At 34.5% G+C, this 20,777-nt stretch overlaps 1 protein-coding gene across 1 annotated transcript in view; it reads right to left on the reverse strand.

Moving 5' to 3' along the window:
• Window positions 1-20,777, reverse strand: part of NELL2 (neural EGFL like 2) — a 363,516-nt gene that overhangs the window by 23,712 nt on the left and 319,027 nt on the right. The window lies entirely within an intron of this gene.

The following is a 20,777-nucleotide window of genomic DNA, read 5'->3' on the forward strand; positions in this document are numbered from 1 at the left end:
ACAACATGAATAGGCCTTGAGGGCATTATGCTAAGTGAAATAAGCCAGATAAGGAAAGATAAATATGCATGGTACCATATGTGGAATCTAAAATAAAAAATGTCAAACTCTTAGACAGTAGAAAAGTGGTTGCCATGGCTTGGGAGTAGGGGGAAATAGGGAGAGGTAGGTAAAAGGGTACAGACTTTCAGCTATAAGATGAATAAGGTCTGAGGATCTAATGTATAACATGGTGACCATACTTGGTGATACCATAATGTGTAATTGAAATTTACTAAGAGATTAGGACTTAAATGTTGTCACCAAATATATATTTTATTATTAATACATTAATATATATTATTTTATATTACTGTAATAATGAGTGTATAATTAACCAAATGGTAGGAATCCTTTCACTGTGTGTGTGTGTGTGTGTGTGTGTATCAAATCATACTGATGTATACTTCAAATATATTACAATTTTATTTGTCAATTATACCTCAATAAAGCTGAAAAAATTCTAGAGCATAAAAAATATTAATAGAGATTCTATTCTAAACCAGCCACTACACTGTGTGGAAGTTAAAAGATGAGTGAAAAATGAATCCTGCCTTCAGGTACATTCAGTAGGATGAACAAGGTAACATAAGTGCAAGGCAATCAGGAGGTGGAGGAGGAGGAGAATATCTTACTGGAAATGGATCAAGAGGATAAGGATTTAGCATCTTACCTAAATTTTTGCAGAAAAATGTGGTTTATTAAGAGTAAGTGAAAGCTATTCTACATAATGGAAATAAAGCATATAAAAGGAAGACTATTTTTCAAAAAAAGAAGGGGCGCCTGGGTGGCTCAGTCAGTTGAGAACCCTATTTCGGCTCAGGCCATGATCTCACAGTTTGTGGGTTCGAGCTCCACATCAGGCGCTCTGTTGTCAGCACAGAGCCCGCTTTGGATCCTCTGTCTGCCTCTCTCTCCGTTCCTCCCCTACTCAAGTTCTCTGTCTCTTTCAAAAATAAATGTTTAAAAATGTTTTAAAAAGGAGAAGCTGCCAGCTAAGAGGGTTCCACATACTTTGTTGCTTCCATGCTTAGTCCCTTTCCTATGATCCTGTCCTGGTACTACAACAAGCAGCAAAACACAGTCTAAGGCTTGGAGCGGACCTGCTGACGTAGTCCTTTTCCCCTCAGGATAATGACAAAGTGATGTTACCAAACAGAGTAATCGCATGGAGAGTGACTTTTTAAAAAAGTAATGTTTAAAAAATACATAAAGTAATACATAAACAAAACAGTTCATATTTGATAAACATCAAAAAAGAAGCAGTTTTCCTTAAAGAAAAAAAAGAAGGTAAAACAAAACTCTGGGTTGGTTAACATATGTGACCAACAGAATAAAAACTGATGTTCAGAAAACATAGGTTAAATGTGTCAATTGCAATAGTTCTGTCTCTTGTTAATCGCCACTCAGTGAAGTGTGCTACTGTGTCCTGCTTTATGTCAAGTAAGAATTTAACCAAAGTGATACAATTCTGTTTCTATTGGCTCGGTTTTGCAGTTGAAATGATTCAAATTACTAAAAATCAAGCTGTTTTATTCAGAGCAAGGCAAAGTTGTCTTCCTTTGGCATATCATTTAGAACGATGAGATGATGCACGAAGTCCTGCACTGAGAAATGTATTTACTATAGTTGAAAAGCCCAAATTACTAGAAAAATTCAATTTGAAGTAGAAAATACATGCTAGTGGATTCTTTACGGAATAGTAATATACCACCAAATAGAATCCGATTTTACACAGCATTGAATATGCTGTTAGAAAGATGATTTTGTAAACACATTTGGGAGAATACAATTTGAATATAAATGTTCTCTTAGTTAGCATTTTAAAGTTTTTATGAATTTCAAATATATCAGAAGACATCACTTGGTGAATTGGGAGAAAGTTGTTATTATTCTTTGTAAGATAAAATCCAGTGAAGGAGTCCCAGTTTATATTCTCAGCTTCTTAACCAAGCATGTCTTTGGCTAAAGACATTTCTCCTGAAATATGGTGCTTGGTTTTGGGCATGACACATATGCAGGCACTATGAACAACTGGAGAACATTTAGAAGAGAACAGCTCAAATCCTTTCTGAGCACAGACTGAGTGACCTGGAGAAATGTAATACCGGAAGTAGAGGGTTTTAGAAGAATATTTGAAGAGGAGCTTGTAAGTATGGCCCAATGAGTAGATCTAGGACCAATGTGACATAAGTGAAGTTGCAATTTACAGAAGATAGATTTCAAATGATGTTCAGAAGAACTCAAATAGAGAATTTCAAAAATGGAATGTGTGGTTTCTGCAGGTGGTGAGTGTCCCATTTCTGGATGTGTTCAAGGAGCTAATTGCATTATAGTAATCTGACTTTGAAGAAATACAAGAGGTTATTAAAGCAACCATCTATGATACATATTAAAAATCTTAATAATAAAATTAAAATGGGGTGCCTGGGTGGGTCAGTTAGTTAAGCTTCCATCTCTTGACTTTGGCTCAAGTCATGATGGCATAGTTCATGAGTTTGAGCCCCGCATCAGGCTCTGCTGTGACAGATGAGCCTGCTTGGGATTCTCTGTCTGTCCGTCTCTCTGCCCCTCCTCTGCTCACATTTTCTCTCTCACTATCTCCAAATAAACTTAAAAAAATAAAAAATAAAAATAATATACGGAGGAAGACATTGGCAAAACTATGTCAAAAGACCTCTAACAGTTAAACAAAACTACCCAATTCTGACTTATAAGAAAAACATCAAAGCAGAAAAGTTATATGAAGAAAGAACATAAGGAAAAAAATGACAATACCTCCATAAATTTAACCTCACAGTTATTTAAAGAAATTCAAATTAAAACAGTAATATACCATTTTACGTCTATAAAAAATAGTGGAGGACTAAAATTAAATTGGTAATATACAACAATATTTTTAAAAGAATCCTAAACTTTGCCAGTGGCATTGTTCATTGGTACAGATTTCAGACAAGCAATAAAACAAGCTAAACCACGTCATTAAAATTGTTCATAACTTGCTTCATTAAATCTCTTCTTGATAATATAGTCTAAAGATAACTTACATGATACGAATTGTAGCAGCATTCATAATAAGAAAAAAGTTAGAAGGAAATAAACTACATTTCCAACCGATCAATGAAACATTTACAGGCCATTAAAATTTTATGAACATTTAATAACATAAAAATTGTTTACAATAAAATGCTATGCAAAAGGTAAAAATAAAAATGATACCATGACAGCAACAATGTAAAATATGTAATCATGTGAGCCAAGAACAAATAATCAAAATAGTGGTGAGATCATGGTCATGTTTTTTTCTTTTACTATTTGTGTTAAAGGAGAAATATTGTATTTATTTACATAAATTATTAGAAATAGAAACCTTTTAGGCATTATTACCATATATAATTGTCTAAAGCCTTACTCGCACAAATCTTGTGACTTCCATACATATCGGTCAAAAACTAACTGGCTTCCTTTGGGGAATAGAAATGTAAATTCTATTTAATTCAATCAATTTGTGAATTCATTTACCTGAATGTCAGCAATAGACAACATTATTTGAAATATTTGAAATGTACAGAATAAAATGTTAAACAAATATTACCAACACAGTTACATATCCTGTATACTCGGCACTTCTCTGCTACCTCTCGGAGACAGCCACTATCCTAATTTGATGTCTGTCATTTCCATGCACTTTGAAATAATTACACTTGCATGAATATATTAAGACATAATACAAAGTTTTGCACATTTTAAAACTTTATATAAACACTGTAATATATGTGTATTTTTTGCATCTTGATTTTTTTCCTAAACATCGTTTCTGAGATTCATCCATGTTATTATATGTAATTCTTATTCATTTTCATGTTCTAGAAGATTCCAAAATATAAGCATACCACAGTTTGTTTATCAGTGATCCTATGGATTGACATTTGAGTAGTTTCTAGAATTTCATTATTACAAATAATGCTACTATGAGTATCCTTTACATGTCTTCTTGTATATGTGTACGAAAATTTCTATAGATTAGTGCCATTCCAATGGAACTTTCTGTAATGATAGAACTACCATTGTGCTGTCCAATACAGTAGATAAGCCAATAGTCACAGTTGCTCAAGCAACTGAGGAACTGAATTTTAATTTAATTTAATTTAATTTAATTCAATTAATTTAAATTTAAATAGCCACAAATGACTAGTGGCTACTGTTTTGGACAGTGTGGGTGTTGATCATGTACTTAAGAGTACACACTGGGGCATGAGGGGTGCATATCCTCAACTTCATGTATTGCAAAACTGCCCTCCAAAGTGGTTTGGAGTTTGTGTAATGTATAATACCACTACTGCTGTGTAAGAGTTCCTGTTGTTTCACATTCTCACCAAAAATTGGTGTTATCCTGCTTTCAAACTTTATTAATTTTTAGTTCAATTTTGCCATTATGGTTTTAATATAAACCTACCTGCATACTGGGGACCCCAAGAAAATTTTCACGTTTAGTAGTCATTTTGGGGTTTCTTTTCTTGTGAAATACCTGTGTGTGTCTTTTGTTCACTTTTCTTTGGATACTTTGCACTTTTCTTCTTCCTTTTTTAATGTTTATTTATTTTTGAGAGAGAGAGACAGAGACAGACTGTGAGTTGGGGAGGGGCAGAGAAAAAGGGAAACACAGAATCCGAAGCAGGCTCCAGACTGGGAGCTGTCAGCACAGAGCCCAGTGTGGAGCTCGAACTCACAGAACCATGAGATCATGACCTGAGCCGTTGGACTCAACCAACTGAACGACCCAGGCACCGCTGCAGTTTTCTTCTTTTTAGGAGTGAGTGTATGTGTGTGTATATGTTCTGGTTACCAATCGTTTGTGGTTATATATAACGGCAATATTTTTTCAAGCCTCTGCCTGGTCTTTTCATCAATTTCATATAGAATGTAACCATAATTTTATGATATATTCCTTTTGAGTCTCTTTTAAAATATTCTGAGGTTGGGGCACCTGGGTGGCTCAGTCGGTTAAGCGTCCGACTTCGGCTCAGGTCACGACCTCGCGGTCCGTGGGCTCGAGCCCCGCATCGGGCTCTGTGCTGACCGCTCAGAGCCTGGAGCCTGTTTCAGATTCTGTGTCTCCCTCTCTCTCTGACCCTCCCCCGTTCATACTCTGTCTCTCTCTGTCTCAAAAATAAAATAAACATTAAAAAAATTTAAATAAAATATTCTGAGGTCAAAAAGATTCTCCTAAAATTTCTTCATAAGTTTGTGTTACTTTTTATATTTAGGTCTTTAATCTATGTGGGGTTAATTTGTGTGAAATAAGGACATGTTTTTGTTTTTCCACAACTAATTTCCACAGGCCCACCTCTTCAATGTAACCTCTGTCACGTATCAAGTATCCACATATGTTTGGGATGTTTTCTGAGATCTTAATTCTATTATATACATCGATCTCTCATCTGTCTTATTTCTATAGCAATACTCTTAATTTCTACAGCTTTATACCATCTTGGTATGTTGTAGGACAAGTCTCTCCTGCCCTCAATGTTTATTTATTTTGAGAGAAGGGGGGGGAGGGGCAGAGAGGAAGAAAGAGAAGAGAGAATCCCCAGCAGGCTTCATTCACACTGTCAGTGCAGAGCCCGATGTGGAGCCCATCTGATGAACAGTGACGTCATGACCTGGGCTGATATTGAGAGTGGGAAGGGTAACTGGCTGAACCACTCAGGTGCCCCCTCAGATATAATTCTTTAAAGTATTCTTGGCCATTTGTTTTTCTATGATAGTTTAGGATCACCTTAAAAGAACTATTTTTAAACATAAATTTTTTTCTTATTAGAACTACTGGGGAGGGGCGCCTGAGTGGCTCGGTCGGTTAAGTATCTGACTTTTGGTTTTGGTTAGGTCATGATCTCATGACCTCATGTGAGTTTGAGCCCCACATCGGGCTCTGTGCTGGCAGCGAGGAGCCTGCCTGGGATTTCTCTCTCTCCCTCTCTCTACCCCCTTCCTGACTCACGCTGTCTCTGTGTCTCTCAAAATAAAAAAATAAACTTAAAAAAAAAAAGAACTACTGGGGAGAATTGATCTTTTAAAGATATTTAATCTTCCTATCTATATTTTTATTTAGTTGGATCTTCTTTAATGTTACATTCCATTGGTTCTCACTTCTCACCCTTGTTGTTACCAACCTAGATCAAATCCTTATCATCTTGTCCGATATTCTGCAGTATGAATACATCTTCTGCTTCCACACTTACCACATCTCACCCTTCCTGCAACTCCCCTGTCTATTCTCTACGTAGGAGCAAATGTGATCCTTTTAATTGTCAGCCCAGTTATGTTACAGTTATGATCAAAAGCCTCTTATGACTCCCATCTCACTAAAAAGAAAACACAAATCGTTAACCTTGACCTGGGAAGACCTATGTGATATGGTCACCAGCTACTCCTCCAATCACATCTTCTTTATGTCTCAGCTGTCTTGCTCCTCTTAAGACACATAAAAGCATGGTCCCATCTCAGACCTGTTCACACATTTTTCTCTCTATAATTCTCTCCCTCCAGAAACACAGATGATTCACCCCCTCACTTCATTCAGGTATTTGCTCCAATGTCACTTTACCAAGAAGAGTACTTCCTGCACACCCTATCTAAACTATCGCTCCTGTCCATTTCACAACCTCAATCCAGCTTATTTTTTCTTCCTAGCATTCATCCCCACCTGACATAGCATGTTTGTATTTGTTAATTTTCTTTCCTCCCCATTAGAATGTGAACTCCATAAGAAGGCAATACATCCATCCATCCACGAATGCTTGTGTTCCGTACATACTTTATTCACTGTGGTACCTGGGTACTCCCACTCTGCAGTACACCAACTCTGTTGCTGTGAAATTGGCTCATAGTGTAGGCTTTTCATACAGTGCCTAGAGCAGTGTCTGATATGTGGTGGGGCCTCCAAAAATATTTGTTCAGTGTGGTTTTATATTTTCTCCATAAGGCCATGCATCTCTTTTGGTAGATTTATTCCTGGATTCTTTATATATATTTTTAGAAAATTCTATTTTCTATTTTTCTTTTTTCTCTATTTATAGCTAGGTATTTCTAAAAGAGAAAGAAAACTATGCAAAATTAAATTTGGTATCATTTCTACTTCTACATATAGTCATACTCTTATTCCAGAGTGTTTTTTTAAAGCACCTAACAGTGGAGATAAATGAGAGAGCATGTTTTAAATGCAATAATTTGGTGGTGATGGTAACACGTTATGCCATTTGTCATTCAATAAAGAATTTCAGTATTTGCCAAGTAAACAATCACTACAAACAACGATTTCATCCCGGTACAAAGACCAAAGGTTTGGAGGAAGTTGCCATGGTCTCCTGGTAAATACAAGGTATATATAGGAAATTGCAGCTCAGAGTATTTTATTCAAAACTCCTCCAATGGTTCTCTTCTTTGTCAATTTATTTCATCACAGATCCAGGGCCACTATAGCTCAAGGCATGCCTGCCCTTCTACCTGCAGGTCTATTAAGTAAGGGCAATTACTCTGCAAAGAGCTGACAATTCCTTTATGGAAGATATTGAATTCTAGGGCAGAAAACAGTGCATCAATAATGAAAGGTCAGTAAGAACACAATGAGCCAACTTCACAGCAACAAAGGGAGTGCAGAGGATGAGTGTCCAGGTACCTCCATGAATAAAGTGTGTACAGACCATAAGCATTCACTTATGTATCCTTTTGGCAGGAATCTCTCTGAGATCAATTTACTATTGTACCACTAACACTCTACATTTGAAAAAATGAAAACAAAATGTCTTGTTCTAAAAAAAAGTTGGTCTCATCGATGTTTGAGCGCTAGATCAACAGGACTGCGTCCATGCACAGGTCTCTGGAACCTGCTGACCTTCAGAGGAACTCCAAACTGTTCAGCAACATGGAGCTTTGATAGATGAGCTAATGCTTAGTGAACTGAAGCTGATTTTTTATTTAGCACATGTAATCGCAGCTTTGTTCAAATGAGTAACTTCTACTCTTATACTCAAGAGTATTGATTGCTGTTTTACAGCTTTGATATACCATTCATTTTTTTAAAGGCAATTATAGAGTGTTTCAACTTTGGCTATGGATAACCAAGTTAGTTGAAAGAGTTCCATGATATTGTGGTATAATTGAACAAACCCGTCACACTCTTTACCCCCATATAGGACAGAGAAAAAAAGCAATATGGCAGTCTTTCGAAAAGGGAGATAAATGATGTGGATCGCCATACATTACCAAAGAATCACATTTAAATATTATTGTGTTTTTCTTTTCAGAAAAGGGAAACTATAAGAAATGTAAAAAACATGGATTGTCACCAAGAGATGCTTTTAAAAGAACCAAGTACCCCCAGATTAAATTCATGCTTCTTAGCTCTCACTTTCCCATAATGTTGGTATAATTCAACTATGGCATTTTGCCAATTATCTCCAGAGTAAGAAATAGGGCATTAACCACCTCTTTTTCAAAGAAAAAAGTTCTTAAGAAGCAATTGATTACTGCTTGTCGGGGTAAACAGTATTTCTCCAGGGATCTATTTTTTACAGTATAAACCTTGAAGGGAAAAAATTCAATCTGAACACATTCATTGTTTTAATAGTCTTTGGGAGAACATAATCTTATTTTTTCCCTCTTTTCAGTGTTATAAGAGTTTTCTTTCATTTAGCAGTCTATAGAAACCAGGCTTCTGCAAAACCACCAAAATGCTCAGAGCCCTACAAAGGTTTATAACAAATTGGGAATATGCAATTCCAGTCTTGCTTCTTTTTCCTCTTTCGAAAGCCATAAAATATCCAAATGGTGAATATATGAGTATATGGATGAAGATGGTGTGCGTATGCACATACATACACACATCTCCATGCACACACTGTTTCTTAGTCTTCTCATTAATGCAAATAAATATATTTTTTCAGGAAGATTTAATATGAAATCCAAAATGTATATAAGGAAAAACTCACATGGAAATATCTTCAAATTAATACCTTCTTGGAGAGTAAGTTGCTATTTACCGTAGTAAATAACAGCAGAAAAAAAAAAAACCCCTGTTCTCTGCTGAAATTTTAAATTAAATATAAAAAGGCAGCAGAAAAAATAATTTATGATAAATCCAGGGAATATAGAGAGATACTTGAATTCACACATTCAATAAATATTACACATGCCTAAGTATTAAGACATTTATAAATTATCCTTCAGCTCAGCTAGTGTAAGAATGTTTCCTTAGCAATGGTGAAGGGATAGTGAAAAGCCACTTTAACCATTTCTGTAGCTTGTGGTGGTCATATCCTGGCCATTTCCATTTTCTACTTTAAAGAAAAAAAGTCTCTATGCAGCTAAAATTTAATTTGATAATTTTGTATTTGTTTTTCACCCTAATGCAAAACATATGAATAGGGCAATATTGGATTATGTATCTTTTATTGGGTCATTAATCTGTTTACTTTTTTCCTCCTGACATTCTCTAGTATATCAACAAATTTAACATGTAATGTCATAGTCCCTCCTAACATTGGGATTCCTTAATTTTTTTATATCAAAATGTGAAGGCCCAATTCTTCAAGACATTCCCAATCCTTATATACTCCCTTCCTTAGATGTATCAGTCAGAGCCCTGGCAGAAAACAGATGGCACACACAAGCTGCCTAATTAAAGAGAGTTTAACAAAGGGACCATTCATAAAGATGTGACAGGAAATAGGGAAATCAACAAGAAATAGGGCAGGTACCTCCTGAGAACAAAACAGCCAGAGTTCTTACTAAGCTAGAAGAAGCAAAGAGAAGAAGTTATTAGAACCTGGAAAGGGTAGGTAGTCAGAGGGGGCCATGTGTCAGGAGACGGAGCCTTCGGTGAGGTGATACTGCTAATCGTGGTAGTGATCTGGCAGGAAGGGAGCCAGCAGAATAAAACCCCCAAGTTTACCTCTTTCTGAGATCCTGCCAGAGGTCCCCATTGGTGAAATCAGACCAGAACCCAGAGCACAAGGGAACCCATTAATATGGTCTACATAGATCAGCTCCCAGGAAACAGAGAGGGTAGAAAAGGTGATCGAGAGCATCTAGAGAGGCAGAATGAAGGTATCTGTCACATCCTCCACTTAGACATATAATTTAGTGAAAATCACCTTTCAATTTGGAGATAGCATGTGGGAGTTTTTCATCAGAACTAGGAAGCAACTTGTATGTTGAAGCATCTGTGGGAAAAACGAACACATTAAACAAGACACTCAGACATGTTATAAGGTAAGAGAAATATTTATTTAATTTTGCACAAGAACGAGCTTATACTGAACAAATCCAACCAAATAATATTAAGTGCAGTAAAACAAGGAAATAGGGATGACTTTTCCTGTTAGAAAATATTAAGTAACCATGCCTGTGCATTATTTTTATCATTACAATAACTTGTTTCAGATTTCTTTTCGGAGTGTATACTGTACATAACACGTTATAGCTTCTTTGCTTTGCTTCTGAAAATATAATTCATTCACTGCCTTACATTTTATTTTATTTTATTTTATTTTTTGCAGTGAGGAACCTAACTGATTCGTGAAGATTCTGATCTAGAGAAAAATTTTCTGCACCAGTGAAGCTAGAGGCTTTCAAAGCTCTGATGGGCTCAGGCTTTATATCCAGGGGTCATGGTGTCGTGCTGTGTCTTCCACACCCATTCTTCCACCACAGTGATGTCAGACACAGTAGAAGCAGAATTCTAGTCTCGTTTTGCCCCAAGAATTTTCCTTTAGTGATTTTCTCAAGCTTCACAAATTTCATAATTGAATGTTCACTCAGCTATTAACAAAGCTGCACTTAGCTGCCCACAAATCATCCACTTTAAGTTTTAACTTTTTTTTTTTTTTGGTCTTTTTAATGAAAGAACATTCTTTAAACAGAAATCTCCCGTGAGACAGTTAACTTCACAGTTCCTGAAGGCACTGTGGATCCACTGAGCAACAGATGTGGCCATTCTAGAGAAGAAAAAAAAAAGGAAAAAGGATGATATAAGCTGTTAAGCCATTAGTAAATACTCATACTTACTGATTGGTACACATAAATCTAACTGGGGTTTACTTATTATTTATGCACTCCTTAAGGTTCAATAGCCCAGTCACTTCTCATGTCTCTATTATTGTAGAACCAATTATTCCCAGTCATTTGTGGCAAATCATAGACTAGCTTTATTTACCTCATGGCATCTTAGATTACATTTGTTCTCTAATTTATTTATTCACAAAATATGTATTGAATATATTGAGCCCTAGGTATATTGATGAATACGCAGACATGTCACTATCTTCACGGAGCAGGGCTTACAGTTTTTTAGAGGGAGAAAAATAATAAATACCAAGTAAACATATAATCAAAAATTGTGAAAACTGCTAGAAAAGAAATAAATTAGGTGGTGTCATGAGACTGACTTAGATTAGGTGGCCAGGGTAGACTTCTCTGTAGAAGTGATATTTAAACCAAGACCTCAAGGCAGTGTGGAAGGGTAGGCCAAAAGCACAGGGAAGCACAGAATAAGTAAAGGCTTTAAAGTGAAAAGAGTTTTGTTCAGTTAAGAAGCTGAAAAAAGGTCTGGGTGAGAATCTTGAGTTAGTGAAGGAAACAGTGTAGAGATAAAGCAGGAAAAATAGCAGGGAAAGGCCAGATATGCATAATTAATTTGTATAATAAAATACCAAAATAATACAGTGCATTACAAAAAAGAAAAAATATCTCACTCTTTTAATTCTTTGTACACTCTTACTTTCTTCAGCCAGCTAACTAATAATGATGATAATGTTAATATTATTATAATCATTAGATGATAATATCCTTCTACTTCTTGAGTGCATACTCTGTGTCAGCCACTTTGCCAGGCACTTTAAATACATTATCTAATTTCAACCTCACACCATTCCCAATGGGTCACTATTAATAGTCACACTTTCTAGATTCAGAAACTGAAGATCAGAAAGCTTAAATATCATGTCCAAAATCACACAGCTAGTGAATTGTATAGCTGGGATTAAAGTTCAGGTTAGTCTGACTCCAAAATCCATCCTCTATTTCGTATTTCCTCTCAGATAAATGACTTTAGATTATTTAAAAATGTATTATACTTTAATATGATAAAATCAAAAGTGTCTGTTTTATAAGATAAAACTTAGAAAAGATTTTGATACTTTAAACTTTGTTGAAGCACACCAAATGAGGAAAAAACTAGTCTATTTCCAAGAACAGTATTATCAATTTAAGCTAATCCTCTTCTGTTCTTAATTTTTATTGAGCAGAGTTCTTATTCTGACAGAGGAAATCTCAATATCTTTTGGATCTCTAGTGGCATTTTAAAGCTTCGTTATCCTGCTCATAACCATTGCACGATCTTTTCCAGTCCAGTGACCCAATGAAATGAGGGATATACCAGTTCCTGAGAGTGTTCGTTCCTCAAATTGTATGGCTTTTGAGGGAATTTCTGGAGCTTTCTACCAAAGAGTATGTGAAGCTGGCATTAGAACCCTGTGGGTGGAAAAATCATTATTATGGTTCCCATGAGTATATTTGAGGAAGGGACTGTATATTTTCCAAAATCTTCCAGGAATGTTTTTCTTATTCCATATCAATAGTTTCTGTTATAACAAGATAAATGCTCCACAAATCATATACCACTGGAAGCTCCTCAATTAGGGAAACATAGTTCATACATGAATGAGTAATAAAATATCCCACTGGAGTTCTAGTTGCTTATATATAAAACTAACCTTCAACAGATAACTATAAAGGATCTGGACAAAATATAAAAAATAACAATTTGAAAGCAATAGATAGTGACCAAAAACAGGCAGACAGTGGAGAGGTTTCAATCTGTGAAAGAAGGGAAATGTATTGTGTGAGATTTATTTTTACTTGGCATTTCCCCTTACGGCACTCTGTGGTCTGTGCAGCTTAGGCTAACAATAACTCAAGCCGAAAGACACAATCTGATAGGCCCCAGACACCAGAGGACAACTTTTAGGGCTGCCAGAGGGGTTGTAAATTCAGAGGAAAATATCTAGAAAGGAGGAAGTGAATCAGCATATAAACTCTCCTCAACTTCAAAGTCTTTGAATTACAGAAGAGACTAAAGAAATAATCAGTTGCAGCTTGAAGGCTGGAAGATCCAAGGGAGAGATTCCAAATGCTGCTTCCTGTGGGTAGCAGTATTTAAAATTTGTGTCCTCCAAAGTTAGGAAGGATTGATAAAAAAATTCACGTTTTTCACTGAAAGCCCAAAAAGGCCATGATTGGGAGTAAAACAAGGTCTCAAGATTAAGAGACTTACCCTAGACCTATTGGTAAACCTGGAATAGACCCATGTAACCAATGTCAAATGAAGCTTTCATAAGTGCAAGGTGATTGGCCAGTAATTTGCAACCTGCTAGAACAAACATAGTCTTCAGGGAAAGCTAACAGAACATAAGGTCTATACCATATATCATCCATAATATCTAATAAATCATAACAAGTATTGGATATGTGAAGAAAAATAAGAAAAGGTAACTCAATCCAGAGAAACAGCAGTGAATAGAAATAACTAAAAAATAATCCAGATGGAGTAATTAGCAGACAAAGACTATAAAGTATCCATTTTAAATATGTTTGAGGTAAAAAAAAAAATAGATGGTAAATCTCAGCAGATAAAGAAAACTATAAATAGAATTGAATGGAAATTTTGGAGTGAAAGTACAATATTTGAAATGAAAAATTCTTTGGACCGGTTTAACAGCAGATTAGACATGGCAGAAGCAATAGTCGTAAATTTGAAACAAAAAATAAAAATTATCCAATTTTAAAACAAAGAGAAGAAAGACTGATATAAAAATAAAGCTTCAGTGACCTTCAGAAGAATAGTATTGAGCAATATAATGTATGAGTAATCACAGTCCCAGAAAAATAGGAGGGAGGAGAGAAAATATTTGAAGATAATTGAAGAAATCATGGTCAAAATTTTCTTAATTTGATGGAAAAAAAAACATCAACTTAGATACTCAAAAAGCCCAACAAACACCAAAGAGAATAAACATACACACAAAAATCATACCTAAGTACATCGTAGTCAAACTTCTAAAAAAGAAAGAATTGTGAAAGGAAACGGGGAAAAGACATATTTTATACATATTTTAGACAAAAATACAAATTACAGTTGAATCCTCACTATGAAAACAATAGAGTATCACCTTTAAAATGCTGGGAACAAATCTGTGAATCCTGAATGCTATATTTAATAAAAATATCTTTCAAAAATAAAGATATTTAAAGATAAATGAAAGTTGAGGGAATCTGTTACCAATAGATCTGCAATATGAAAAATGCTAAAGGAAAGTAAAGCTGAAGGGAAGTGACACCAGATGGAGACTCAAACATGTGAGAAGAAATGAAGAACACTAGAAATGGCAGATATATGGATAAATATGAAATGTGGCATTTCTTTTCCCCTGAATTTCCTTAAAAGATATTTGACTGATTAAAGCAAATATAATACCATGGAATTTTATGGTTTATAGTTTACATGGCTATAAAATATATGATTATTATAGCTCAAAGGGTAAGGGAGATGGAATTCTACTATGCTGAAGTTCTTATGTTTTATGTGACGTAGTATAATAGTAAATCTTATTATGCTGTAATAAGTTAATGGTATATAATGTGATCTCTAAACCAACAACTAAAATAATAATATAAAAACTTATAGTTAAAAAGCCAAAAGAAAAATTCAATTTAAATAATATAAAAATAAAAAGAAGGAAGAAATGGAGGGGTGAGAATGTAAACAATAGGACAAAAATAAAACAAATGGCAAAATGGTAGCCCTACATCCACCAATACCAAAAATGACACTAAATGTAAACAGACCAAACACTTCATTTAAAAGACAGAGATTGTCATACTGGATAACAAAATAAAAACTAAGTACACATTAACCATAAGGGATGCAGTTTAAATATAAAACCATAGATAGGTTTAAAGTAGATGGATCCAAATAAAATGAATACTTGAAAAAATTGACTTCAAGTCTAGAAGCCTTGCTAGAGAAAAGGAGTGTGTTACATAATGATAAAATGGTTAATTCACCAGAAGACATAAAAGAGTACATTCTGTGTGGTTCCTTTTATATGAAATTTTTAAAAGGCAAAATAAATCTATTATAATGAAATTAAATGGTGTTTGCTATGGTAAGTAGGTAGTGCCTGGAAGGGGATAAAAAGGTACTCACTAGAGTGTTGGAAATATTCTATATTTTGATTTATAAGACTCATCAAATTATACACATAATAGCTATGCATTTCACTATAATAAATATTACCTTGATAAAAACTAAAATCAAAGGTGATCCACTGAAATTTAGTCTGATTAGGAATAGTAACAACCTATTATAATGAATTATAAAAACTAGTTATTTTTACGTAGTATACAGTAAATTTCCTTAACACCCTGTTTTTTTAAACAAAATGTTTATTTACTGGGGCACTTGGGTGGCTCGGTTAAGTGATCAACTTTGGCTCACAGTCCTGGGTTCAAGTCCCACATCGGGCTCTGTGCTGTGATAACACATAACAACCTGCTTCAGATTCTGTGTCTCCCTCTCTGTCTGCCCCTCCTCCACTCATGCTCTGTCTCTCTCTTTCTCAAAAAACAAATAAATATTTAAAAATATTTTTAAAAAATAAAAAATAAAATTATTTATTTATTTATTATGAGAGAGAGAGTGCAGGAAGGGCAGAGAAAGATGGAGACACAGAATCCCAAGCAGGCTGCGCACCATCAATGCAGAGCTGAAGGCAGGGTTCAATATGATGAACTGTGAGATCATAACCTGAGCCAAAATCAAGAGCTGCACACTCAACCACCTGAGCCATGCAGGTGCCCCTTCTTAACACCCTGTTATTTCCGGTTATATTTATTCTGTATTTTTTAAAAGTTATAAAAAAGTCATTGTCACTATTTTTGTGCTAAACCCAAAATATCAAGATTAGAAGACAGTTGGCTTTTAATTTTCAGTAATATATTCATATATCACATATGTATAGTATATTTTAATATTATTTATTTCAATATATTTAGTTTTTATTCATTTATTAATCATTTACTGTATAATTAATATATTAATCTGCTTAAAAATTATATCGATTAGATATATGTATATAGAGTAATTAACATATATTTAAAAATCCCATTACCATCAATAATTTAGTATATCTTCATAGAATTAATTTTCATACTCTTTTATTTTCAACCTTCTTGCAATTAAACTGTATATTATATATTTTTAGCTTAGTTTTTATTTTAAGCAGTACTTCAATGGCTGAATAATATAATTATATAATTATATATTACATAAATACAATATAATATGATCTATTGAATCATATAGAGTTACTAGAACTTATTTAACTGTTTTTCTGTTTTTGGACACCTTGGTTTCTTCCTTGATTTTATATGACAAATAATTTTGAGGTGAAAATTGTCATGCACTGCACATAGCATCTTCCATATTTTAGATTGCTTCTTTAGGTTATATTCTTAGACCTGGGATTAATAGGACAAAAGATGTTTGAGTTGGGATGGAGAGTAGGCAAAGAGGTGTATGTGTAGCTGTTGACATGTATTTTTCAATGTCACTAAAAATAAGAATTATAATTCCAGTTATGGCTCTGTCAGCATTGGAAATTATTGTGAATTTTTTTTTACTGTAGTATGTGAAAATAATAACTCATTATGTTAGTTTACATTAGAATTTTATTTATTTTTTTTTTTAATTTTTTTTTTCAACGTTTATTTATTTTTGGGACAGAGAGAGACAGAGCATGAACGGGGGAGGGACAGAGAGAGAGGGAGACACAGAATCGGAAACAGGCTCCAGGCTCTGAGCCATCAGCCCAGAGCCCGACGCGGGGCTCGAACTCACGGAGCGCGAGATCGTGACCTGGCTGAAGTCGGACGCTTAACCGACTGCGCCACCCAGGCGCCCCTTACATTAGAATTTTAATAATTTAAAGGTTGTATAATCTTTTTTTTTTTTTTAATTTTTTTTTCAACGTTTATTTATTTTTGGGACAGAGAGAGACAGAGCATGAACGGGGGAGGGGCAGAGAGAGAGGGAGACACAGAATCGGAAACAGGCTCCAGGCTCTGAGCCATCAGCCCAGAGCCTGACGCGGGGCTCGAACTCACGGACCGCGAGATCGTGACCTGGCTGAAGTCCGACGCTTAACCGACTGCGCCACCCAGGCGCCCCTATAATCTCTTTTTTAATAGCTGCATTTTTTTAGTGAATTGTTTATTCATTCTTTGCTTATTTATTTATGGGAAATAAATGCTTTTTCTTGTTAATTTTTACATGCTTTTAATTTAATAAAGAAATCATATGTTCTGGAAGACTATTTTTCCAGTCTCTAGTTGTGACTTCGTAATTTGCTAATTTTATTTGTCTACAGATAGATGCTCTAAATTTCCCTTGAGGTATATTTTATCACTTTTATGTTAGAAAAGGCATCTCCCTTCCAGAATTTTGATTAATATTTTATTACATTTTCTTTTTATTTTTAATATCTAACATATCTTCCATGTAGAATTGATTTTGGCATATGATATTCCAATATATATATAGAATAATCCTTTCTTCCTCTATTGATTTGCAAATCTCTCCTGATCATACATGAAAATCTTCATTTTAACGTTCTCATTTATGGGGCATTTGTTTCCATAGATAGATCTAGTTATCTATTCTAATATTAGTACAGAGGTCCACTTTCAAAACTTTAAGTCTGCTGTTTCTGATAATGATTAGGAAGTTAGGACCTTCATCCTTATAAAACTCTAATTTTCTTCATACCTCAATTATTTCAGTATTACATCTAGAGTCTCCCCAGGAATTAAAAGTAGCTCCCTGGTTTCCAGTTTCCAAGTGGTCTATTTGGTAATTATTTACTAAAGGAAATTACCCTCTAACTCTTCCTCCCTTCCTATTTATTTCTCAACTGGACACATCTCTCTTTATTGTTTGAAGCTCAAAGCTTACTCTGACCCATCAAAGGATTCATGGTCTCTCTTAGATTTAGGAAAAGCAACCTTAGTAATTCATTTTTGACTCAAGACTTTAACTTCTGAATGGAGGAACTTTTCTTTCTTTCTTTCTTTCTTTCTTTCTTTCCTAAGCAAATTAAAACTGAAGACATCTTTAATAAAAAGACATCTTTAAAAAATTCCCCTCTGCCAACTCCTAATTCTTCAGTTCTTATCTTCAATGTCATTTGCTAAGGAGAGAACCGGTACACATGTTGTACAGTCTTTTAGCACAGTGCACGTCTCCTTCAGAGTATCCATCACAGTTTAGAATGTCATCTTTATCTGTTTCATAACTTGAGTACTATCTATTTACTCTACCACCACCAATAATAGCTAACATTGAATGTTTACTCTGTGTATGAAATGTGTAGGAAACATTTTTTATGGATCTTTTCAATTCTTATAGTAACCATCCCAAGTAGGTACTAAAATTATCCCTATTAATATTCTCATTTTTCAGGTGGGCAAACTGAACCACAGAGAAATTAATGAACATCCCTTGAAGTCACATTGCTAGTGTGGTTGACCAGGCTTTGAATCCAGGTAGCCTTACTCTAGACGCTGCATTCTTCACCTCTAGACCAGTGCTGTCCAGCAGAACATCCTGTGATGACAGAAACGTTTTTTATAGGTGCTAATATGACAGCCACTAGCCAAATGTAGCTATTGAGCAGTTGAAATGTGGCCACCATGACTGAGAAATTGAAGCTTTAATTTTATTTAATTTTAATTAACTTAAATAGCAACATCTGGCTATGGACAACCATATTGGATGGTACAGCTCTAGACAATAAGGTGCTAAGCAATAATTTCCAGGAACAATTGTGTCTGTTTTGTTTATCATTACAACCCTGGCACCAGCAGAATACCAGCACAATTTGTCTTCATTGACTAAAATATTCAAATAACTCATAGGGTGGGTAGGACAGGGAGATAATAAGTAAAAATGGCGTTCTGAAAACCCCAAATTGTGAAAAGCGCTCACCTCCAATGCAATATCTGGAGCCTGTTTGGCATACATTTTATTTTTAGAATAACATAAAATACACATAATAAAAATTTGTATTTGGGACAGATTTGGTAAAATAGAGCATATTTTTATAACTCATATTTAATGAGGGAAAACGGGAATAGCATCAAATAGTAACTTCTGAGAATCTGCATTTATTTGTCAAAAAATGAAACTAATCTAAAATACATTTCCTGAAATACATTACTATCATGAGCCCCCGAATCCTACTAGTTGTTTTTAAGACAGTAAATGACAAGCTTGTTCATGCTCTTCACTCAGAAAACACTCTCATGTTTTGCTATTTCTGAATGCATTTTTCTTATTGGAAGTATCTGTGTGAGCCATATTTGGTGTGTTTTTCATCCTATTGCCTGGTATATATTTTTGCTGTCACTTCTCGGAACAATAGTCTTAGTTAGATTAAGAAAGTAAAGGGACTCAACTTTAATTGATAATGAAATGTCAGAAAGTATTTCCCTGTTGGTTATTAATGCTAAAGTTTCTAGATATGCACTGCTAAATGTACTCAGATTAAATGTATATTAAAGCACTGCATATACATTAGTCACTTTCAGTAGTAGCAGTAACTTTCAAATTTGCTAATGCACTTTCAAAAACCGCATTAAATGTTCACTCAAAAAGCTTTGCTTGATTGACAAAAATTACACTGATTGAAAGAGACAGAAATTTTGGTTTGAAATAGATAATACTATCTCAAAGCTTAAAGCATTTTATATTTCTTTGTCCTGTTACATCAAGCCACTCTGGTAAGAATTTGTGTCAAGTGAATCTGAATTAAATTGCTCTACTGAAAAAAATTAATGGAATTGTTCACTTTAAAAAGCAGTGTAGTTATAGTTATCTGACTATACTACGTTGGAAAAAATCTGAATCTTTGCTTTCTTATGTTGTTGTTAAGCCTTCAGATTATTTACTTAGTTTTAGTGTTGATTCAAAAATTATGACTATGAAATACAGTGACCACTAAATCAAATATTTGTAGGAACAATAATCAAGTAGAATGCTTTCAACTCTGCTAGTATGTATGAACTCTGTATACTGTCTACATTATCTGTATTTTTGTTCTCATTGAAGTAAAAGGCACATGCTCTATTTTCCGATGAGAATAAGAAGAAAAATCTTTATAATGATTTTTCTCCAACTGTAGGAATAAAATATTGTAAACAACAGATCTTAAATTTTTTAACCCAATGCAACTGACCACAACGAACCAAGAAATATGCCCATTTTTTCCATATTGATTTTCACTTTGGAAAATGTAATATATTTACTTTGCCGATATATCTCACAGACCTCATAAAAGGACCAGATAAAAATCAATAAAATAATATTGTCTTCCATCATGAAAGAAGAAACGTGAAGTTTGTGTTGTAGATTTTTTTTTTTTTTTAAGATGTGTACAGTTAGATACCTTAGGGCAATTTGAGTAGGTTCTTTTTGTTCTGGTGACATAAATAACTGATCATTCTGTTTTTTTGATCACGCATCTCCTTCTCCCTTAATGTGCTTTGAGGATGCACAGGGTGGTTAGCCTGGGCACTAATAAAGCTGAGTGGCCCTCCTCGCACCTCTGTTTGAACAATAAATT

This window comes from Lynx rufus, unplaced genomic scaffold (genome assembly GCF_022079265.1).
Source record: "Lynx rufus isolate CCGP_SWC_20201006 ecotype Redwood Valley unplaced genomic scaffold, mLynRuf1.p SCAF_7, whole genome shotgun sequence".
In the NCBI taxonomy this organism is placed as follows: Eukaryota; Metazoa; Chordata; class Mammalia; order Carnivora; family Felidae; genus Lynx; species Lynx rufus.